This window comes from Falco punctatus (genome assembly GCF_963210335.1).
Source record: "Falco punctatus genome assembly, chromosome: 5".
NCBI classification, from domain to species: Eukaryota; Metazoa; Chordata; class Aves; order Falconiformes; family Falconidae; genus Falco; species Falco punctatus.
The window spans coordinates 81,496,750-81,521,524 of record NC_137584.1 but is presented as its reverse complement, the minus strand read 5'-3'; the positions used below and the strand labels follow the sequence as shown (position 1 = coordinate 81,521,524).

Sequence of the window (24,775 nt, the reverse complement as noted above, 5' to 3'; positions counted from 1 at the left end):
TTTTTTCTGTTAGATTTAGGAGAGTTGTTCATGTGAAGAAAAGAAATAACTTCAAGTTTCTTTGTTAGATGCTAAGCACTATGTCAAATGAATTGAGATAGTGGTTTTTTTTCTTACATCAGAAGAATCCCCTTCAGTTCTTTCCTGGCTGTTCTTTGACTAGTACAGATGGGAGTGGAGATCTATATTTTGTGATCATGGATATGTCAAGTAGAATATTTGAGAATTTGGACTCAATATTAAGTGAATGTCACGCTTGCTTTGTATGTCCTTCCATAATTTTTCTCTTTAAGGCTACATTGCCATTATTATATCAGGAGCAGTTTATGACAAAATGATGACCTATCTGTGTAGGAGTTCACAAGTGAGTTACTGATCTGAATGGCCTAACCTTATGGCCTTAACAGGAAAAAAGTAGATGTGCCTGAAACTTAATGCTATCTTTTGTGATTGAATGATACATGAGAAAAATGAAAAACTTGCAAATTGAGCCTCTTTTTGTACAGAACTGTCACTGCTCTGCTTAGCTGATACAGTCTTTTCAGCTGTCACTTTCACTATAAAAGATACAATGCCTGTGCCTGGATTTACTCCTGCTATACTAGTCAGATTTTTATCTAAAGCCAAGCCTGATGCCTGCAAGGTTATCGACCATTTGTCCCCTCAGAGTGTCAACGTCTAGAATCCTGATTTTTCTGTGTTTCGTAAGTTCATTTTCAGTTTCTAAAGTATTGTTTCAATAATCAAAACTAGACACTATTTTGCTCTTGCGGTGGGGAATAAGACAACTGTCAAACACAAATATTGTGCACTCTTTATACTCTGAGATATATTAGATGGTCCTTTATATTCTTTTTTCTTTTTGTTTATACATCTTAAGTGTACGTTAATTTGAAGATACTTCTGTTTTCAGCCCAAACCAGCTGTGTACCTATTTTGCTCTTAAAAGTATGAGTGGCTTTAAAATCCTATAGCTGATAGTCATGACTGAACAAGGAATACTAATCCGTTTACGGGAAGGGGAAAGAAGGGCTGGGTGATATTTAGGGTATTCCTGATAGCTGTGAAGTGTGTATATTGCAATTGTACAGTTGTCTCAAGCATTTTTGTCAGTACTACTTAGTCTTGATGTGCTGTTTTCTTGTCAAGCCAGTCTCAACATTCTAGCTAGGCGGTAGGAATGCCTTGGGTAGAGCCTTGCATTAAAAAGAAATGAAATAACGCAATGGTAATGCTCTTCGGTTGGGGAGGGGGAAATCTTGGCCAGATGGGAGAAGGGTGGGTGAATGCGGTGTGTATGTACGTATGCCTGTGTACACGTCTGAAATGTAGAAAGAGAAGTAAAACATAACTGAGTGGCTGCTTCATTGTCTGTTCTACGCGTACAGAAGAAGCAGAACACTCTCAGGTCTGAAGCAGAGCGCGGGTTCTTTGTTGTCCTTTTGGTGATCTTGGCTTTCTAAGTCAGCAGAATGAGACAGTTTATCCATGGTCTGTGATGTTAATGATTTAGAATATTTTGGGGGTTTTGATTGCTGGGTGTCAGTTCCTGGTGGAAATGCTATACTACTTGACTGCTGGTTTTCATGACTCTCTCATACTATTGCAGTTTTTAGAATGGAATATGCTGTAGGGTATCCTTGATGGGTATAAATTGTTACACAAGTGCCTTATTGAGATAAAACTGTATGGTGGCACACACATTGCCAAAATGCCTTGTAAATCGGTTAGTATTTTACTCTAGATTGCTTCCTGGTGGTAATTGAAGCTTTATAATAGAAGGGTTTGTCGTGGTTTAGTTTTGATTCAATGGTTGAGATAAAGGATATGTTTCTAGAACTTCGGCAACCTTGCAGGTTTGTTTCAGGTCAGGTTAAATTCCTCTTAGTTACTGAATGATTTTAAGAAGAGCAAAGGGCTGTGTTCCCAACAGTGCTGAAGGTAAGGTAGTGAATGGGTGAGGGAGACCAGCTTTTGAGGCAAAAGACATGACATGGCATGGTGGCAATGCTATCGAGCTCTGCTCAACCTGTGCTACCTAGCAGAACGCGTGAAGGTGCAGAGCCTTGCTGTCTTTCTAAAATATGATTTTCTATAAAATGTTTGGGTCTAAAAGATAGCAAGAATCTTGATGTCCTTTTAAGTCCCAATAAAGGTACACAACACTCATCACTGTAATTTGCATTCTGTCCTGTGCATGGACTAGGGGCATGAACCTTAAGTTAGAGCTATTATAGCTAATGTTTGGGGGAAAAAAGTACAACTCATGAGTTAGAAAACACACACTGAGAGAATGAGTTGTTCTCTTTCTATAACAGTAGTCACTTGCACTGTGTTTCACAGAAAGCTTATTTGAATATATTGGGCTATATTATCCTAATGTAGTCTCCTAATATTCTATTTACATCTATTTTGAAGTTCTTAAATAAATATGTCCGAAACCTGCTTATTGTTGTTTTATTTAGAAGTAGGTTAGGTTATATCTGAATAATGTTGAAATCTGTTAAATCTTAACTGGTGGAGTTTTCAGTTGAGATTGTAAATGCCTTTTTTAACACTGCTTTTATTTGTGATGTGTGCTGATTTCCAAAATGTGTGCAAAAATATGGGGGGAGCAGCTTTGTCTCTTGGCCAGGTTATTTCCTCCCCCCCCCCCCATCCCCAGTAGGTGGCTATTACTCCTGTTGCACAAATACTGAATAGCTGTAACTGCTCCACAGTTAAAAGACATTTATGTAAGTTCAGCAGCAGATGGCTTCTTTAAATGCACAAACCCAGAGACTGTCTTACTGAAGATGGAAAGAAAATTACTGTATATGGCACATGGCAAAGTGAAATATTATCCATGCTAATTATTCAGTAATTTAGATGAGTTGTATTTTTTTTTTCTTTTCCCCAGACAGTAAAGTCTGTAAATGTCTGTGACAAATACTGCTTTCGCATATTTCTGTAAAGCAAACAAACCTTGTTCTTAGTAGTTTTTTGTTTTGCAGGAGGCAGGCTATTATTTGTGCTTTTCTTCATCTCTCTTCTGGTGCAGTAGTGCTTTTTGGGATGCTTCTAGTCTGATTGGCAGGCTGGCATATTTAGGCATGTCTGAAATACAGACTGTGTTTTTCGTTCAGACTGACACTAACTATGCCATGTTTGAAGTAAGTTATTGACGCTTCCTCTGCAAGAATAATGGATTTAAGAATTTAAACTGGAAATTTTGTACAATCCAAGTTCTGTGTGGTTTTTTTTCTTAATAGAAAAGAAAAAAAATACATGTCAAACATAAATGGAAAAGGAATCAAAATGAGGCAATTCTAACCAGAAAACAAGTTTTACTTTTAAGTTTCTTCACTGACTATTCTTCTGTTTTGCCTTTCAGTAAAGAACAAAGGGCTGGAAAACAGCCGTAGAGGTGGTAATCATAATTGCCTGTATAAAAATGCTTGTGAATGAGCCTTCTCTGCAGCTATATCAGGGAGAGGGAGGTGGGGTGGGGGGGTGGGCATTGGAGAGGAACAATAAACAAACAAACAAACAGAAACCCAAAGCATCAAACCCAACGACTTCCCTTGCCCCCATCAGGTAATATCAATTATATATTTAGTAACAGTTCATGGAAACACTGGATGAGTGAAAGAGTGGTGAGCAAATTTATTTATTTATTTATTTTTGGTCAGGCAAACAGACTGGAGTGTAAGTATATAGATATTGGACTCTAGTAGCAATGGAAATCCAAAGTATAATAAAAATGTAAAAGAATTGAATAATTCATTTATAATTTTATAAAGTATGTAATGATCTATTATTTCATTCCAAAAAATGCTTATTCAAATCAAAATTGTTCTATAAAATTTACACTTTCATGGGATTCAGATTTGTTTAATATAAGACAGGTACTAAATGTCCAGTATTACAGCCTTCATAAAAGGTATTATTTCCCAGAGTTCACTTAATGGGTGATCCCATACTGATCTTTGTCTGTGACAAACTTTCTTTGACTTCAGTGAGACTAGAATCAACATGTACCCAAAATCTGTCACCAAATCCTATTGATCTATGGATATGGATTAATGGTACTTGGGATGCTGAAAGTTTTGGGCTGCTTCCAGATTAGTCCCTCTGGACTTGAAAGAGGGATTCTGTTATTGTTACAGTATGTTATAGTGTACTTATCAGCTCAGATGACAGCTCATATCTCTGTACTCTTCAGAAAGGATCAGCATTAATTCTTTGTTTTTTATGGGATACTTATATATTCCATATATATATATATACACATGCATTGTGTGAGTGTTTAATTTGGCTTATTGCACTCTACTATTACACTATGTAAATGAGTGTTGACTATAAAAAGCAGTGGTAGTGAATTATGAGACTCATATTCTTGGAATTAATTTGATGACCAATTATGCTATTTTTGTCTCTGATATTCGAAGGGAAATGGGAGACATTCAAATGCAATTCTGGGCATTGTCAGTCTTTTCAGTGTTGTTTCAGAGTTGAGGTTGAAAGAGGACTGTACAGAATTTTGAACAGAATTTTCAATCAAATGCCTAAGTTCAGTGTGTATGAGAAGCACTATGAGGTTATGATTGTGTTGAATGAAGAAATGATCAAATTAATTTCTAACTTTGGCAAAAACAGTTTCTTTAAATTACGGAATGTTTCAGTAGGAGAGCTGGATGGTATGTTAAAGATCTTGATTTATGTTCAATACCCAGTTTTGTTCCCTGCAGTTCAAGAGGGATGTTGAGGAACTGGGGAGCGCCGCTGCTTGGAGCAAATGATCTGGCGGGAGAGGCTGACAGAGTTAGGCTTGTTTACTGTGACAGAGAAGCAGCTATGGGGTGACCTAAGAGTGTCCCATAGATGCTTGAAGGCTAGTTACAAAAATGAAGGAGCTGAATTTTCCTTCAGTGGTACCAGACCAGCCACAAACTGATGCAGTACGTCCAGTTATGCATGGGGAAGAACACTGCTGAGAGGCCAGTGCAGCCCTGGGAAGGGGCTGCCTGGAGATGCTGTTGAATTTTCTGTCTTTGGAGGTCTGGAAGACTCAGCAAGATAAAGCCTTGCCTGACCTTTTCTAGTGTTGGTGACAGTCCTGCTCTGAGCAGAAGATTGGACTGCATGACTTCCAGAAGTCTCTCTCGGCGACTCAAAAACTTAATCTGGTTAGAATTTTGATCATCCTCTATGCTCTTTCTTTTATGACCGTATTCTAAAGTGACTGGCTCAGATGTGTCTTTGAAAAAGCAAACACTGTCAAAAACTGTGTCCTACACACAGTAAGGCAATGATTTCACAAAACTCTACTCTTGCTTTGGAGAGAAAATAAGAATATTATAAAAAATCCCCTCCACTCTAGCATTTGAAAACCATCCTGCTTTTCAGAAAACAGAGCTGATAAACGTTTTAGGTTTTTCCATAGTACTTCAAATCTTGCTTTCCAGAAAAAAAACCCAAAAGTATTTTTGCACCCCAGACAAAAGTTAATGACAAATAAAATATTAAGCAGGCGTATGGGAACAATATAAAGATAATTAATCTTATTATTTCTGTGAATAGTGTTCATAATACTGTAATTTAGTTCTTTATTTGACACCTGGTTTATGACCTGTGAATAACTTTTGTGTCTGACGCTTTTAAGCGGTTGCCCTAAGTCAGTGCCACGTGCCTCTTCTCTTTAACTGGAAATTGTCAGGTCCTACCTCATCTTCTAACAGGTGGTTGTTCTTTGGTTTGCTGGGTTTGTTTTTGTTTTTGTTTTTGTTTTTCCAAATCTGCTTTTCTGTGGATACCATCAATAGTTTCTGTCTTGTTTAGTAACTTCAGTTCTGAGCTGGTAACTCATCTTTATTATTGTCATCTTCTACACTTTCAGGAGGTTTCCTTTTTTTTGTGTTTAGGCAGTATCAAAAGCACTGCAAACATCTTATTGCTGTACTCTGAAAATACAGGGAAGAGCTTCTGGCTTTCATTGTGGGGTATTTTATTTACCTTTGCTGTGGTCATACCAAGCCACTCACATTTAAGCTGTGTATGTCTTCATTTCTATGATGAAGTTTGGCATTACTATGTAATACTAAGTGTGTGTGTATATATATATATATATAAAAGGTGAGGACTAAATGCTGAGCTACTCCAGGCATAGGACAGAAAAGCAGCAACCACAGAATAGACCTGAAAGTAACTATACTATCTTTTTTGTATTGTCTGTTATGTTTTCTATAATTTGTGGTCCAAGCATGCTATTTTGTAGTGCCAGAATTGGTACTGTTTCATGCTTTCTTTGTGGTCTTGATTATAACATGTTTTCACTGTGTGGTCAGAATGAGGTGTTGCAAAGGGAGCAAAAAATACCTGGAGCTGAACATTGTTTCATAGAGGAAAAATAAAAAAAAGGTGGGAATGAAGATTGTGTTCGCCTTATGTACATGAATGGCAGTGTGTGAAGTGGCATATTGAAATTACAAATTATAAAGATTTCTTTGTTTATTACCTTGTATTAAAATAATTACTTTCCATATTAATTGCCAATTTATTGTAGGTTAAAAGACATGTAGTGAAATATGGGCGATGGGGGGTGTTCTGTTGATTTCTGACAAAATCATCTTGGTGTAATGCACAATTGAGAAGGAGGTTCGAAAGTTAGAGCTCTCTCTAGCTTACACTTTCTGTTTTCAAAGTGGAGAATATTATTTACTTGAGATGATATTAAAAATGTGATGGAACTCTTTCAGGTCAGAGCAGGGTTAGTTGTTTGCTATCATGTTCAGGATAAAAGTATAGTTACATTTGAGTGCATGTAAGAAAGTTATGATGGCTTAATGATACACCTATTTACACTGCTACTTAAAGAGTAAACCTATAGTGTATATTGCACTGCCCACCTTTTGTGTTTCTTAGCAAGTGCTCTGCATTATTCATCTCAGAGAAAGGATCATCCAATCGGCAGGTTGCTTAGCGTGTTCTGTAAACAGTTCTTCTCGGCAGTCGATCTGAGAGTTAAGCAGACAAAAGCTGAATGGATATTGCTTTTCAAATTAGTACTGCTGTGTAATTAATTGCCCTTAATTAGCAAATATTTTTTTAAGTATTCAGACTGCAGTGATGTAATTTGTTTTCCCAGGTAACTGATCACATAACAGGGCAGTTTGGCTTGGTATGGAAAGCTGCTTTCAACAAATGCCAGCTTACTTGCATGTTTCATTGGAAGTTTTTTGACTGAACCAGTGGTGATCTATCTGGTGACCTTCAAATTAACTTGGGCCTGCTCAGTCCGCCCAGCTGGCGTGCTGTTGCTTTAAGATGCGAGATGGGTGTATGGGCAGGGTGCTCTCCAGGAACTGATGCTGTTGCCTGTGCTACTCTCAGCCAGATGCTCGGAGTTTGGAAACGCATCTACTGGGGAGGCATCCCTCCTTTGCTGGCATGCACAGGGACCGGTAAGGAGGACTAGGAACAATGTTTATTGTGATGGTGAAATACCTTCAGACTGAGCTGGTGAGGTTCAGCCAGCCTGGATCAAAAAGGTATCCCTTCCACAGAGAGGCAAATTTAACTTTGTGGTAGTATTTTTATATTTTATATGATTTTATATTGTGACAGTACTTGTGGTAGATGTGCTGTGATAGTAGGTGACAGTGATAAAACTTTCAATTTCCTTTTAAAACTGAGTGGTATGTGTTGCCTGCTACATGGTTAGTGGTCTCATCTGCTTGACTTCTTTTAGAATTTGAATTTTCCACACATCGTTGGGCAACAGAGGGTTACAAATCTTAGAGAGATAATTCTTACTATGACGGATGTTGGTATTTTTGAAACTCACAAACAAGTGTACAAACTGAAGTGCCAGGCATCCTGAACCAACCCAAGTTATTTTTTCATTGTGCTTGTGGCTTTGCTACGCAGCTCAGAATACAGAGTCCAAGAAAGACCTGTAAATGGGGAAATCCATTTTGAATTTTTAATAGACGTTGTCACATTGCAACCAGCATTTGTATTAAAAAAACCTTGTCAAATAAGGGATGATTTTTTAATTTTGTATTATTTTTTTTTATTAGTCAGAGCTGGCTGGATTTGTACATGCTTATCTGGGCAGCATAAAATTAAGAAAGAATTTATCGATTTAGAAGGAAAACTCTGTTCACAAGTCAATGAATTAAAGAATTGTGGTGTCTAAAGGATTTTACAAGCTTTAAAGCAAAGATACTGCCTTGTATAGATTACATCTAGGGCCTTCGAAAAAACACTTGGGAGTGTGTAACAGCAGGAACTACATGGAAGAAGGAAAGACAGAGGGTGGAGTTTGGGGAGAACTGGAATGCAATGCAAACGAAGTGAACACCTGATCAGGGATATCTGTTGTTTTCTGCAGTCCATGCTTTTGTTACATTTCACTTTCTGAATGTTGGTGCCTGTTATTTTTCTGTGTCTCCTTTTACAGAGCTAAGGGGGGAAAAATAGGTTTGTCAGTCTTGTATATAGCTTGTTTATTGTGTATCTTTGTTTTGTCTCACAGGAAAGCACGCTGCTACTTCCTTAACCTTATTGTTTTCCATTTCTCAGTCAGTGTTTCAAAAAGAAGCAGCATTTCTCTGAAATCAAGAATTACAATAGATTTCATGTATGAAACACCTGGGCAGTAGGAAGTGAAACAGAACTTTTTAGCTCTCACTGTTTTATGGCAAGATTTCTGTTGCCTTTCCTTCCTGTAAACATAAGTAGTCACTTGGAGTGGGAAATAGGCTGTTTACAGGATATTTTTCTGCATGAAAGGAAGGAAAAGTGCCTTTACAGAGATCAGCCTATTGTGTTGGGAATATTGGAAGTTGTATGGAGCTAAATTGAGTTTAGTGTTTGGAGGGGAAATACGCAGCAAAATACATGTAATCAGTCTTTACCCTGCGAAGTGCTAGGTGCCCTCATCAGCTGCTGAAATCAAAGCGGCAGTTAGGACATGGCGTGCGCTTTAGTTTAGTCCCAAATCCGAAGTGTAACCTGTGATCATTGGGAGAACTTGATCAGATATAGGCTAAACTTGAAAATAAAAACTAAGAGCTTACGGCATGGGGCTTTTTTGTAAAAACAAGCACTTTTGATACTTGTACTTTTCATTGCTGCTTCAAGTTACTTTTGCATATCTGTATTCCAGCTGGCTGTCTTTGAAATACAGTGTCTTTGATAAGGAAATGTCATAATTTGGTTTTTCTTGAAAGTAATGGCTTCAAATGTACATGTAGAGTGTATATATTTTCAAAGTTCTGCTTCACCTGTGAAATATGTTAACTATAATTCTGTTATGAATTGGGATACTTGCCTGTGTTATAAAATTATTTTCTGTGAATAGCTATTTGATTTTCATTTATTTTCTGTAGCACCAACAAGAGCCTTTATCATCAGTAAGAACTGTGGATTAGGTATTTAAATTCTTCTTAAGCATTATAGAATAATCTGGCTTTTCTGACATCTCAGATGTGTGTATAAGCTGATAGGACAGACAATGGCTTTGTAGATAAAACTGAGCAGGGTAGGGGGAAATATGCATACAGTATTACTTGTCTGTTAGCTGTACCTATTCTGTCTCTTTTGTCAGTTGTTCACACAGAAATTCTACTGTCTGGGCATTTCAGTCTAATTTGCAAATAAGACTGGAGCATGTGTACGTGTGTATGGAAATGGCAACTGAGAGGGGTCTGTCTTCGGGTCTGTCTTGGTCAATGTGGCATGTGCCCTGTGTTTGTCCTTACGGAAGAAACAGAATCCTTCCTTTGCTGCATGTGTTTGTTTTTGTGTTCTTCTAAGCCAGAAATGTCTGGTTGTTTGCTTTCTCTCTCTATTTTTTAATTCTTTCTTCATTCTAAGTAGAGAGTTACTGAAAGAGCTACTGCAGTCATGAATGAGACTTTATCTAGGTGTAGAGGAAAGCATGAGGTTTCTTCTTAAAAGTTTGGAGTCTTGAAGAAACAAATGCCAATAGCATCCTACAATCTAGACCAAATGGCTCACAAAGCATTAGCTAGTCTTTGTGGCACTATGTCTTAATTTATTTTGCTCAACAACATACCATTTTGAACACAATATTTTTTCAAAATGAATGGGATCTCAGATGTAATTACATTTTTGTCCTGTATATTTTTTAATATTAGGTTTATATTTCACATGTAAGAAATGTTTTTCTTTGTATGTTGCAAATGCAATATACCCAGCTTCATTTTGTATGTGTAGGAGTTTGAATCACACTTTTCTAGTACATTTGCAAGGCTTATCTTTCAGAGATTCACTATGGCTTCTTCCTTCCCATGAAAGTTCTCCTATATTCCCTCGGATACCCTAGCAGAAATACAGCTCCTTTACTACGAGTCGAGGATGTCCAGGGTACATTGGACCTACTGTGTAGATTGACCGCAGCAAGCTGGTATTCTGGTCATACTGAACTTGCTGTGGAGTTTCTCTCTGCAGTGACCATCTGTACAGTGTTTCAGAGCATGAGGAAGCCTCCTTGTAAGTAGGCTGTCCTGGCTAGGGTGCTGCCCATTTGCCCATTCTTTCTGGAATCAGTTTCTATTGCTTAGCTGAAACTTTTTGAGTATAGAAAGAAAATATGCCGGAAGAAAATCAGATGTCTGGTACCGATATTATTCTCTCTCACTTTTGCTATGATAACAAAATAGGAATAGAAAATACTAAAAGATTGGACATAAGTAATACCAAAGATCTGTGCAGAAAATTCATGGTTTTGTGGTTGAAAATAAGGTGCAGTGCATGGCAGGCAACGGTTTTATGAATGACTGACCTTTTGCCAAACAGGAATATTAATAACGATGGGCCTTCCTAATCTACTTAGGAATTACTTCTACCTGTGTTGCAGGTATCTTTTTATGTGAACTCTCCTGTGCCTTGTCATTGGCGAAGTAGGCTTCCTTGGTGACATTCGCTGTAGAAGCAAGGCTCTAGTTTTCAAATCCAAAGGACATTTCAAAAAAGAAAAGACTAACAAACCAGAAAATGAAATGCATGTATTAATTCCTGGAGAGAAAAAACGATGCCGGTGGGACTCAGATATCCAGGAAAACAGATGTATGATAATTACCTTACGCTCAGGAGTTTTGTGATATCTAATGCTACAAATACGTTTTAAAGTACGTTCGAGAAAATAAGCATAGTTACTCCTGTTTTCTGGTTTAGAATTTGTTGCTTTATGTGAGTTTGAAGGAATATACTTTAAGTGTTGAGTATTTCTTTTTTTCCCCATTTACAGATCTTTGTGAATGTAGGGGCAAGATGTTGGGGAAAAAATTCTTAGCATGGTAGTGAAATCATGAGTTATTTGAAAAATGTATTTAAATTATTTGTCTTCTCAATTCTTAAATAATCTTTTCTTGATGCAGTGTTCTGTATGAGAACTTTGGATTAAAAAAAATATATATGTGAACAAAGCCTTGTGTTTTCCCATTTGGCTGCCTTACAAAAGAACTACATAATTCTCTAAATCCTACTTTACTTTGTGGATCAATTGATTCCACTTTCAACTGCCATAAATAGGCAATCTGGAAATTGTCTTTGAGACAGATATTTTGAAGCTTGCTCTTCTAGTGATTTGCAATGTGTGAAGATACCATTTTTTTAGTAAGACATTAATAATGGAATTTTCATAAAATTATTTATAGAAAATTGAAACCAGTTTCTTCTTGAAGACTGACCAAATTCCATAGCCATTCTAAAAAATCTATTTTCCATTTTTGCAGTTGCTTTCTTGTCATGTATTTACTTTTCTGGTTCTCCCTCTGGCTGATATTTCCTCTCATGCAGATAATATAATTTATGAATCCAGAGGCTCCTATTGGAAAATAAACATGTATTTTGGTTATTCTTATCCGTCTGGAGACGGTTATAGGGTTTTTTGTTTGTGTGTATATATATTTGATTTAGTTTATGATTAAATTTCAGTTTTACTTTGGAACAAATGTGTCTCACAGTGACACTGTGAAACTGCAGTATGGACTTGTACCTATATAGAACTATGTGTATCTCTTATAAATTGCGATAATCCTTATTTTAAATCGTTGTCCGTTTGTCAGATTGGACTGAAATACGTGCCAGTTGCTGCCCCTGGACCCCTGTGTTCAGCTTTGGGCCCCTCACTGCAGGGGGACGTGGAGGGGCTGGAGCGTGTCCAGAGCCGGGCAGGGGGCTGGGGCAGGGGCTGGGGCACCAGCCTTGTGAGGGGCGGCTGAGGGACCTGGGGGGGTTGGCCTGGAGAGGAGGGGGCTCAGGGGGGACCTGATCGCTCTCCGCAGCCACCTGACAGGGGCCGTAGGCAGCGGGGGTCGGTCTCTTCTCCCGGATAACAAGCGACAGGACGAGAGGAAACGGCCTCACGTTGCGCCAGGGGAGGTTTAGGTTGGGTATCGGGAAAATTTCTTCCCGGGAAGGGTGGTGAAGCGTTGGGACAGGCTGCCCAGGGCGGTGGTGCCGTCGCCATCCCTGGAGGTGTTTAGAGCCCGCGTGGACGCGGTGCTGAGGGCCGTGGGTTAGTGCTGGGCTTGGCAGGGCTGGGGTAGCGGCCGGACCTGATGAGCTCAAAGGGCTTTTCCAACCTAAGCAATTCTGTGATTGTACAAAGATAGAATTTTTGCTCCCAACAATAACATAGATGAGAAAAGAAATCTGTCCTATTGGACTATCTTTCATTCTTCAGCTGTTTGTTTTACCGTATGCAAAGATTGTTTAGAATTTGGATACTCTTACTTCTTACGGGTTTTACGTCGTGTTACTGTGTTCTCAAGTTCGTTCTTCCAGGATTTGTGAATAAAATGTTAAAAAAGTTTATCTCTGGCTTTAGTTTCAGCTTTTGCTTGAGTGAGGTTTATGTTTGAAATCTGTCTTCATCAGATGTTATTTTGGGCTTAGGAATGAGATTTTTCTTCTTAATTTTTTTTTTTTTTTTTTTACAAATTGTGTGTTCTGTTGGCAATCAGATTAGTTATCTAATGATACTGGTCAACAGTACTACTGGTATAGTTTAGTTTTGGTTTAGTTTTTTCCATAAAGCTGCACTGGTGAAAGTTTTTGCTCAAGCTCTAGGTTATAACTACACCAGGAGTTTTTTGCTAGTGTGAGCATACTTAGTTTTGTCTAGGCCTAAAATGAGGTTAATAGTATACTGTCCTGCATTCCATCGGTACGGGCTTTTTGTTTGTTGCTGGTGTCTATAATACATACATTTGCAGTTGAGTTAGGATTTTGAGGCTTTGTGTTCTTTTTCCATTGTATGCACTATTCTGTAAAGTACTTGAATTATTTTTATCCCTATGGTGGTGATTTAGTACAGGAAATAACATCTGTTCCTGCTGTGTGTGTTTTTCTTTTTTTCCTTTCTTTCAATATGAATGTAACATTGTGTATTTTCAAGCTAGATGTTACTATCTGAGGTCATGCTAAAATGAACTCCCTTTGAAACTGTTAGCGCAGATGTAAAATAGGTAGCCAGATCACCTTATTGGTACGTGATGGTTTTATGTTCTCTATCTCTGTATGTTGATCAGACAGACCTCTCTAAAATATTTGTACTTTACATATACTTTTATTTTACTTAATTTAGAAGTAATAGTAAAAATGTCAAATGTAAAGTTTGCAGTGTTGGATACTTTATTGGCTGGAAGTCATCCCACAGATTCTCATAGAATGCTTCTAAACTTTTTTGATGAACTGACTACTGTCTTCCCTCAAAACATTTTGTGTAATTTCATGAATTTTTCTCATCTTTGTAATTGAAAATATTATTAGGCTACTTGCTTTTTATGTTATGGTTTTAGGAATAGCTGTGGACCCTTTATCATGACCTTTGAAGCAGAGCCGTAATGAAACAGTCTAATGGTTCGGCAGCTACTGGCTCATGACCTCTTCCCCTAGCAAAGTTTTTTTTCCATTTATTGCTGGGAAAGCACACAGATAAAAGCTTTAAATTCTCTGTTGCAACACATAACATATGGTATGTGTTACACTATGATGAATTTTAAAGCCACTGATGTGTTCTGGATACTTTGTTTTCATGTATATTTTACATAAGTGTTCATTTATGATTATTGTTTTTACTTACTCCTTAGTATCGTAAGTGCACATGTTCAACTGAAAATAACCCCCAAACCTCTCTCATTTGAATTGCAGGTATCTCCATTGTACTGATACCGGAAAAAAAGTGACTCAAGTTGGCATCCTTTGGGAATCCTTCTAGCCAAAGGTATGCCTAATTTCTAACTAGTGACAAATATCTTTTTAGTATGTTTGTAGTATTACCTGACCTCTTAAATAACACGGCAGCTGTGCTACTGTCTGTCTTGATGTTTGACATCTCACAAACTGAATTTCCTGGGGATATCTGAAGCATCTTAACAAACCCATAAGAGAATCGTTTATATGGCTCAGTGTACAAGTGAAGTTCAGTCTTTTTTGAAATGTGTAACTTGGCAGGTTGCCTCTCATTAATATTGAAGCGTATGGTACGATCACTTTGAGCCAATGCTTATTATACAGCTGTTATTCTACAGAAGGATTCCTTGATATATTGAATAAGTTAAAAATAAAATCATAATTTTGGTGATTTGGAAATTCTTAGCTTGGTCTTCCTCTGGAAAAGAGCTAATATGACCAGAAATAGACACTAGCATAATATGCTGAAAGAGTGTCCTTTGTAAGGGCTAATTAAGCTACTTGTAGAAAATCCTGAGCCCGCAGCTGCCAAAAATCATGACATCTTGATGTTTCCTGTAGCAAGAATTAAGAAGTACAGTCATACTCCTATAGCTCTTAACTCTGCAAAACTCCTTGATCTATTCTAACTGGATTGCTTTATAGTTCTAGTGTATGGCTCAGGTTTAGAAATACTTCATGTTGGCTGAACACAATCTGTCATTTAATGAAGATACGCTCCCTGCAGCACAGTGAAGAAATAATTAATGTATTGGGGGATGAACACATTCCCGTCCCTGTGTGCAGGCATGTTTAGTTTGGAATAAAACCTGCTTGTGGGGGTTTATAGATAAATTGTTTACTTTCTGCAACATGAAAACATTTGGGGACTATTTCAATACAAACTTGAAAAACGTGATCAAATTCATTTGTTCTATTTTCACTCCAGGGGTTCACCAAGAATACCGTAATCTAGAGCGAAATCTGCCACATATGTAATTCTTCAGTTAATATTATTACCTAGTAATCTGGTCACTGTCAGACATTATAAATATGTACTGTAACTGCTTTTGTTTGGAGTATCATACTGATAGTTATAAAAAGTGGGAAATAAATTGTGTATAATTGTGTGAGACTTCAGTAAGAGTTTTAGAAGTATGCGTAGTTGCTTGTGGTCCAGATGAAAAACTTTCAGTCTTTTACAAACCAAAGAAAACTAACTGAAAAGTAAAACGATGATTGCAAAATTAGCAATACGGATTTCTCATATGAAAAGGTGACAGAGATAGTAGCAAGAGGGAGAAGTAGTTGTGGAAGATCTCTTTTTTAGAGAAGAAATAGAATAATAGTACAGGGCTACAGTATGTTTTGTGGCTCATTCAACATTCCTGGGGCAGTCTAATGTCAAATGTGTATCAGAGGTGTGTACCAAAAATTAAAGGTAAGAGGTATTAAATGTTTGTTGATGTGAGGCTACACTTTGATATAATTCAGGATTTCACAATTTTACAGCTGCTGTAGGAGAAAGTAGGAAAGGAAAATGCTGAAAAGTTTTCTTTAAGAGAAGCTCTTAATATTTTCCTACTTTCATGTTAGCACTGAAATTACCTTTCAATGAGTATTATGGGAAGAAGTGCTGTACTCATGTTCCTTCTTTTCTATGTAATGGACAGATTTTTAAGGGGTGGGGAGGTGGCAAGATGAGTCCCTTCTGCCTCCCTTCTTTCTATATGAATAATATTATGAGGCTATGATCAATGTGAAATCATATCAAACTTAAAGGAGACACAGAAGTTTTAGGTAATCTTCTAACCTAGGCTGCTAATTTTTGTAGTAGTCGCTTTTTCTCTTCTTTACAAAGCACCAAAATAAGGAATTATATACCTTTATACCAAGAAAAGTAAGTGAATGTTCTGAGAAACTAGTCTAATTTAGCTTTTTTCCTGATTATTGTTACAATTGAAATGTTGTGTTTTGTAAGAGTAGATTTTTATAGAAACAAACTATAAATTATATGTGATAAATTATATTAAATAAGTTACACTTCATATTCTTCTTATATTCATTCTAGTCTCTTCATTTGCAATTTTTTCAAGCACCTTCTGTAGTAAATACAATGCTGTGTGCTCTTTGTTCTTTTTACACAGGAAGAGTGTAAAAGATCATTACTGAAGCTGGTTAGAAACTTCTCTTTTCTGGCAAAAACTTACTTTGCCTGATCCATTTTTTTCTTAAAATACCCCTTTTTTGAGACAGGAGAATAAAACTAGAGTTTTGTGTTTGGTTTTGGTTGTGTTTTTTTTTTTTTTTTAATGGAACCGTCCCAAAATCTTTTTAGTTTTTATAAGTTCAACACCAAGCTATGTTTGCCTAGGAAGCAAACAAAGCTTGTAAAAGCTGGTGTGCAAGCATCTAATGTCCATGCTGGCCGCCAGCTTTTCTGACTAGGCTGTAACTGGTGTGAGGCAATGTTTTTCTTTCTGACTGAGCCTGGTGTAGTGATGCAGTTCCCATGACAGACATCTACAACATAAACAAGATACCTGACTATAGGGAGGTCAGCCAGACATGGGAGACAGAGCAGAAAGAGAGCAGAATTACTAACAACAGCTGCTTGTGAAGTACCCATGGCTGTTGAAGATACAGGACAGGGCTATCCATCCAGAATATTCCAGTATTCCAAATGCAGGCTTGAAGATAATTGCTGCCTTATACTTTATAGTACTCTACATGCAATTGCAGTTTGTAGTTCTTTTCCTCCAGTCTAGTAGTTTTCTCTCTGCATCATGTTGATGACATCAGTAAAACTTTTAACTTTCATTTTCAGCTACATATTGTTTCCAGGAGAAAAAAAAATCTGAAAGAAGAATTGATTTTTTTAAAATTTTTATTTTAAATTTGTTATGCATTCAGAAATTTGTAGTAAAGATAACTGCTTTTGGATTCCGTACAGGTTTGTCAATCTATTCAAAGAATCATAGATTTAAGAGAGTCTGAATAATTGACCTTCCTTGCCAGTGGTTTGGCATGGTTGGCTTATGCTTTGATGCAAGAAACAAAATTGAACTTTCTGACCGGCCACCTGAGTCCCTCTGCTCTCTGTGCACTACAGTATTTAAACTGGGGGGATGCTCAATAGCTACATGTTACTGTATATCAGGTTTGAAGTGGCTTCCTTTGCTCACATGAACTTAATAGTTTCTTTGCACTTCTCATCTAAGACTCCATTTTTCAATAAATGGTCTGTTCCGTAATACGGAATAAGATCACCAGACTCCTGTGTTGCTGAGCCTGATGAAGCTCTGCTATATTAATAGCAGTGTAGAACATACCTCTGAAAATTTTACCTACTACTTTTCACATAAGCAGTGTGTTTTGTTTCAGAATTAGTCAGACTGAGGGGACAGTATTTTAACATATTTGGTATTATGTGTTGTCAAGAATATCTGCATTTGAATAATGCTAATTATGTAGTAAATGAGAACTTAACTCTGCTAAATCTATTTTAGTATTGTATGATAACTGCTAGTATAGAGTATGTATGTGCTGTATGTGCTGTATCTTTTGGCTGTACAGTTAGCTAAGGCATAGTAGCTGTTCAAAGAATTCTGGAAGAAGCTGGAAAACAATTTATAATTCTTACTTGCTCTCTCGTGGTTCAGAGTAATAGTAGTTGTAATATAATAATGCTGCAAAAAGAATGAAGATTACAGATGTCTAGTCTTGCATGTATTAATATACTAATGAGATGCATTGTTTTTCCTTCATAATTTGCAAGGTATGTGACACAAGAAATACTGTTTTTTAGAGCTGGGGGCAGAAAACTGTGGTTTTCTCATCCATGAGGCAAATACACATTGATTTTTATTTTTTGGGATTTTGTTTGTTTGTTTGTTTTTCCATATATCCTACTAAAATGCTTATGTCAAAATAATTCTCTTGGTATATCTTAAAATTATGGTGGTACTGGTACTGATACTGATTAGCAGTTTTGGTAATCCTGATTTTGAAATGTGTAAACCTAGAGTATTTTGTAGACCATAAGAAATTTTTTTCTATCATAAGTACAGGCATAAGGAGATGAAAAGAAAATCAATCTCATTGTAGAAAGCTGTAGTGGTTTTGTACCTGAAGGAAGTTAAGTAGTAATAGTAGCACTAAAATAAAAAAAAAATATTTGAAGTTTGTTTCCGTTTAAGGGGTATTTTAGAAATGGTCACACAACTCTAAATGCTTGAGAAATGTTTACAGTTGCAGGTATTTAAAAAGGAATCTGAATTACTTGTATTAGGATGTTTAGCTCTTGCAGCTGCACAGGCCTGCGTTATGTCTGTAGGTATACTGTTAAGGCAGAGGAACAGATACTAAAATTAGAGGCTGTACATCCACATAGAATATATAAATGACAGATTTAAGTGATACACTTACCCATGTTTACCTAAGTCATCATCTACTTCCTGGGTGACCTTTTGATTGGTAGCATGTGTCCAAATATACTAAGCGAATATAGAATCAGTAAACATAAATGCAGCATTTGGTCTTAGTTTTGCATCCAGTGGCATATTTTGTTTTAGTAATAGTAATAAATAAATAAGTCCACCACTCCTCCACCTTTAGTTACTGATAAACTGAACCACCACTTATTTCATATTTCTGATAATTATTGTATAGGGACACATGTACATAGGACAACATATCTGATTTTAAGTTTGGCATTTTGGTAGTGTATCTGTGACCTGGGAAAGAACCTGCTTCTAAAGGCTTATGCATTTATGTGAATTAATGAAAATCTGAAGTATTGACAGTTTGTATGTGGTGTTGATAGTTACGATATGGTGGTAGATAGAACAATACAGCTCACATATAAACATACCATATTTTCAGAAACTAATGCAAAGAAAGAATGTATAGCAGTAAATCCGATCCAAAAAATTACATAGATTATAATGTGATACAACTTTTTCATGGAGAACATGGCATACATTTTGTGCAAAGAAGATTGTTACCAGAAGCTGAACTGTACTGGACAAACCACAGAATTGCTGAGGTGGGCAGGCATCTCTTCAGATCACAAAATCACAGAAAGGTCGGGGTTGGAAGGGATCTCTGGAGATCATCTAGTCCAACCCCCTGCTAAAGCAGGTTCACCCAGAGCAGGTTGCACATTATTGTGTCCAGGTAGGGACTCCACAGCCTCTCTGGGCAGCCTGCTCCAGTGCTCTGGCACCCGCAAGGTAAAGAAGTTCTTCCTCATATTCCGGTGGAACTTGAGTTTCAGCTTGTGCCCATTGCCCCTTGTCCTGTCGTTGGGCTCCACTGCAAGGAGCCTGGCCCCATCCTCCTGACACCCGCCCTTGAGATCTTTGTAGACATTGGTAAGATCCCCCTCAGCCTTCTCCTCTCCAGGCTGAACAGGCCCAGCTCCCTCAGCCTCTCCTCGTAAGGGAGATGCTGCAGTCCCCTGATCACCTTCACTAGCCCTCCCCAGTAGTTCCCTGTCCGTCATGAACTGGTGAGTCTGGAGATGGCCACAGCACTCCAGATGCGACCTCACCAGTGCTGAGTAGAGGGGGAGGATCACCATGTTCCTCCTGATGCACCTCAGGGTCCCATGGGCCTTCTTGACCACACAGGCATGCTGCTCGCTCATGGGCAACTTGCTTTCCACCAGAACTCCCAGGTCCTGCTCCACAGAGCTGCTTTCCAGCAGGTCGACTAATAAGTGAAAAATAACTAGCTGGAAATGCAGATAAACACATACCATTTTTGTCAATAGCAATGTGATATGTTTAGTAATTCCGTATGATGTCTGATGTCTCAAATATCCCTTTTCAATCTCCAAATTGTTCTTTTTTTCCTCTGTGAGAAGAATTAAAATATACTTACTTAGGGTATAAATAAAATACCAAGCTGCTTTATTTTTCAAGGCATGGTGTGCTATATACTTCAGTTTTGGAGCGGTACATAGTCATAATCTTTCTTCTGTCACCCAGGAGAAATTATTAGATCACATAATCCAAAATACTATTGATACTGTCTGTTTGTTTTTGCAAAATCATATCAATTTGCAGAGTTGGTCTTCCTAGTCTGGTTCTCCTCTGTTGTAAATCTGGCAGGACTTACCAGTTCAGGCCGAGGGCTATTTTGGTTCCTAAGGGCAGCAAGCCAAAAAAATACCTGTGCTGTTAGGTTTCTCTGCACTGTGCCTCACAAAGTCTGGGGTTCTGGGAAGATTTATTAGTTTGGTTGGATCTGTCCATTCAACTTGCCGAAATTTGGAAAGCAGTAGGACTCTCTTACCTGTTCAAATGCTACACCACTCTAAATAATAGAGATAACGGTAAGAAGCCCTAGTTGACCACTTGTGAAGGCGTGCATTAGCAAGGTTCACCAAAAATAGAAGTCAGAGTGGATTAACATGCAAGTTAATAAAATGGAAGAGCTTACTAATTTGTGTTTTGTGCTAGCTGTTTTGGAGGGGCCGTGGGCAAAAAAGAGGGAGTGTTGGCAGGTTGGGTATACAGAAAGGAAGGCTAGGATCGAGAGCTGGAGAGTGGTGAGTCTTAGAAGGGGGGTGGCTGTTTTCAAAGACATGTGGAGAACCTAGTGTAAAACCTTTTTTCCCTAGCCCTCAGCAAATGCAGTATGTATTTTCTTTTTGAGGAAGAAGCTGATGCACCACTGGTGCTAACTAAAAAGATAATAGAAGTAGAAACAACAAATGCCCTAATAACCAAATAAAAAGAAATGAAAGTAAGTTGTTGGGAGGGAGGGGGAAAAGGACGCACACCATCTTGATCTCTTGATTCATATAATCCAATTTATTTCAGTAAATTGAATTGTGTGTTGTTCTTTTATACAAAGTGAAGGATTACAATAAATTAATTGAAGTCCTTTGTTTCTGGCTTATGCAGAAAAAGATCTCTTATGAAATATTCGAAATAATTAAGAATCAATGCAAATACTTTTGGCGATAGGCTGAAGAATGCGCCAAAAACATATCCTATGAGCTTGGTTTTGGTTAGTACCAAAACCATGCAGGATGAGTGGGAAGGTTGGAAAAGAGAGCTAATCATTTGTGAAGGAGAGAATTCTCAGAAAAAACTGGAGAAACAGGACATAGAATGGGAAAGATAAGAAATCAAAAAAATAGAAGAACTTGAAAATGGTTCAGGGGAAGCCAAAGCTCTCTGGAATTATAGCCGGTGAAGGATGCAAAGGGCAATGAAAAACCTGCTGTAAGTACGTATGTAGTAGAAGGAATGCTAGGGAAAAATGTGAGCCCACTGATGAATGGGGTAGGGGATCTGGTGACAAAGGACACAGAAAAGGGCTGAAGTACTCAACACATTTTTCACCTTAGTCTTCACTGTTAATACCAGCCTTCAAGAATCCCAGAAAGTGTGGAGCAAGGAGGATTTACCCTCAGCGGACAAGGATTAAATTAAAGAATATTTAAAATGAGCATAAAGTTCATGGGACTTGATAGGATGCACCCACGAATGCTGAGGGAGCTGACTGATGTCAGTGTGAGGGCAGTTTTGATTTTCTTCAAAAGGTCGTGGCAATTTGGAGAGGTTCCTGAGGACTGGAGGAAAGCAAATGTGCAGGAAGGATCTGGGGAAGTGCAGGCAGATCAGCCATGCCTGTCCCTGTGAAGGTGACAGAGCAAGTAATCCTGGAAGGTATTTCAATATACATGGATTTTAAAAAGGGAAAAAAACCTGCTTAACCCACCTGATAAACTTCTATCTGGCTAGCTTGGTGGATAAAGGAAGATGGCCTTGAAAAATGGACAGTGAGGTAGACTGAAAACTGGCTGAAAGGCCAGGCTCAGGCTCAGAGGGTTGTGATCAGCAGCGCAGAGTCCATCAGGTGGACAGTTACTGGTGTACCCTAGGGCCTGATACTGGGTTCAATACTGTTTAACATCTTCGTTAGTGATCCAGATGATGGAACTGTGTGCGCCCTCAGCACGTTTGCTGATGATACTGGGAGGAGTACATGGAATCTCCAGTGGTTGGGCTGCTATCCAGAGGGAACTCGACAGGCTGGAGAAATGGGCAGAGAAGAACCTCCCTAGTTCAACAAAGGAGAACACCAAGTCCTGCATCTGGGGAGGAGTAACCCCATGAACCAGTACGTGCTGGAGGTCAACTACCTGGAAAGCAGCACAGCAGAAAAGGACCTGGAGATTTGGATGGACAGCGAGTTGGACAAGAGCTGGCAATTTGTCCTTGTGGCAAAGAAGGATAATGGTTTTCTAGGCTGTATGAGGAAGAGTGTTTGAAGCAGTTTGGTGGAGGTCGTCCTACCCCTCAGTACTGCTGATGCTACACCTGAAGTATTGTGTCCAGATCTGGGTTTCTCAGTATAGGAGAGATACAGACATAATGGAGAGCATAGAGTGCAGGCCACAAAGAAGGTTAAGGGTCTGGAGCATGTCTCCTGTGGGAAAGGTTGAGTGAGCTGAGACTGGCCCAGAGAAGGCTCAGGGCAATCTCATCAATGTATAAATATTCAAAGGGAGAGTGTAAAGAGGATGGAACCAGGCTCTTTTCAGTGGTACCCTGTGACAGGACATGAAACAATGGGCATGAATTAAAATACATGAAATTCCATCAACATAAGAAAAGACTTCTGCTGTGAGGGTGATCAGGCACTGGAACAGGCTTCCAGGAGATGTGGATTCTCCATCCTTGAGGGTATTTTAAACCTGACTGAACGTGGCTGTGAGCAGCCAATCTGTCTGACCCAGCTCGAGTGGGGGTGTGGGGCTAGATAATCTCCAGCAGTCCCTTCTGACCTCAACTATTCAATGGTTCTGTGTGATTCTGAGGAAATTTATAGGAAAAGTGTTGAAACTGTTGTGTATTTTCCAAGGAAGAAAAAGCTAGAGCATACTGATAAATTCCATGAATTAAAAAGATTAAGTCAAGGTAGCTTGCAGCTCTTTCTTAATCAAGTTGTATGGAAAACGCTCAGGTCATTTATTTCTTGGTTAGTGAGCTTAGGTGGCAGGGTGATAGACATCAGGATTTTTTTCAGGCTCAGTTAATTATGGGGTGGGGGGAAGATTTAATGAGCTTTTGGAAGCATTTTCCAGGGTCAGAATGGATTGTCTGAAAGGGCTATCTGTGCTTTGAATTTTGTGAAACTGCCTACGCTGTAGTATTTTTACCTTGTCTATGGAATGTCTGCGTTTTTGTTTTCAGTAAATTTTAGTCTTAAAATATCAATAATATGATACAGATGACCTCTTGTTATATTTGGTCTTGTCTTGGGTAGCCTGTCACATCCATTCCTATCTAAAAAATGCAGACAGCTTAAAATAAGCTCTTGCAGGCTGATCTGGTCTGGTTATTAACCCAGCACACTCTGAGCCCTGTCTATTTGCAAAGATGAGTGGGGAGAGGAGGGGGCAGGAGGCAAGGAAGCATCTAGTTTCAAAACCAGAAATCTCACAAGTATTCTGTTTGTCTTTGTTCATCCTCTAAAAAGTTATTAATTTGCTGCGAACAATACTTTGTAGTTCTTACCTGTTAGACTTTTTTGCATTTTTCTCTTTGTCTTGCCCTCTCACTTTTGTCATTTAGCCTAGTAACTTGATTTGTTGCCTTGTCAAATTCTTCCTTATGAATGGAGTGCGTACTCTGTCATGCGTGGCACCCTGGGGGGGAGGGGCAGGGTGGGTGGAGGAAAGAGGAATACAGAATTTTTCCAGATCCTCCACTTCATCTAGTGTCCACTTGTATACAGTTTTTCTGTTTCATCTCCTTGCAGATTAGAGAAAGTGATATGAATGCAAAGGAATCATACTTTAAAAAAAATAAACAGGAAGATTTTCTTCTTGAAATTTCTTGAGGTTTCTCTGTCGTCTTTTAGACCAGTGACATTAACTGTTCTGGACAGCTTCAGGAAGGGCAGGGCTACATGCCAGCAAATGCTGAGGATTAAAGTCCACGGCAGCAACTAAGTTTTCTCAAAAATATAAACTAAATTGGTAAACATTTTTTGAAGTGGTTATTTCTAAGAGAGGCGGGAACACATACTTCCATTTCACGTGCTTTTTGTTCAACATATACACTGACTGGCTGCTTAGAAGAAAGGAAGAGTTCAGCTGTTCCTGTATGTGACATCCTTCCTTCTGTCATTTGTCTTTTGGAGACTGTAGGAACGTGACCTTCATTATTGTTAACGATGATAACAGCTAATTATGTTTGGGTGACTGGCACATTAGATAGACTATCTGTTTCTACTTTGCCTTTTTTTATTTGTCAGTTGGCTCCAAAGCACCATTCACAGATATTTACTTAATTTCTCTTACTTAGTGTTGTATCATGTTTAGAAGCCAGCTACAAAGAATGTGACTGATTTTTTTTTGACTCTGATTGTTTTCATCTTTCCCTCAAGTAGGCTTTATTTATTTTTTAAAGACAACATTTAGAAATGTCTTCCTGCTCACTTCTAAACTTTAGAATACACCTGTAGAAAGATTTCTGTGTGTTTTCCTGTTTTGTTCTCTTTGGCAAGCGCTTTTTAGCATTTTGAAGATCAGAGAGGGCTGCAGGTCCAGTTCAAAACTATT

General features: G+C 38.2%; 1 protein-coding gene across 7 annotated transcripts in view; it reads left to right on the top strand.

The window, feature by feature from the left end:
• The window catches only part of SIPA1L2 (signal induced proliferation associated 1 like 2), a 154,766-nt gene that overhangs the window by 16,848 nt on the left and 113,143 nt on the right, over window positions 1-24,775 (top strand). For 6 of the 7 annotated variants that reach the window (XM_080388850.1, XM_080388853.1, XM_080388847.1 and 3 more), the window contains exon 2: window positions 14,167-14,239. The exons of the other annotated variant lie outside the window; for it this stretch is intronic. The gene's annotated coding sequence lies outside the window, so the exon portion shown is untranslated. The remainder of the gene's footprint in view (window positions 1-14,166; window positions 14,240-24,775) is intronic. 7 annotated transcript variants of the gene reach the window in all.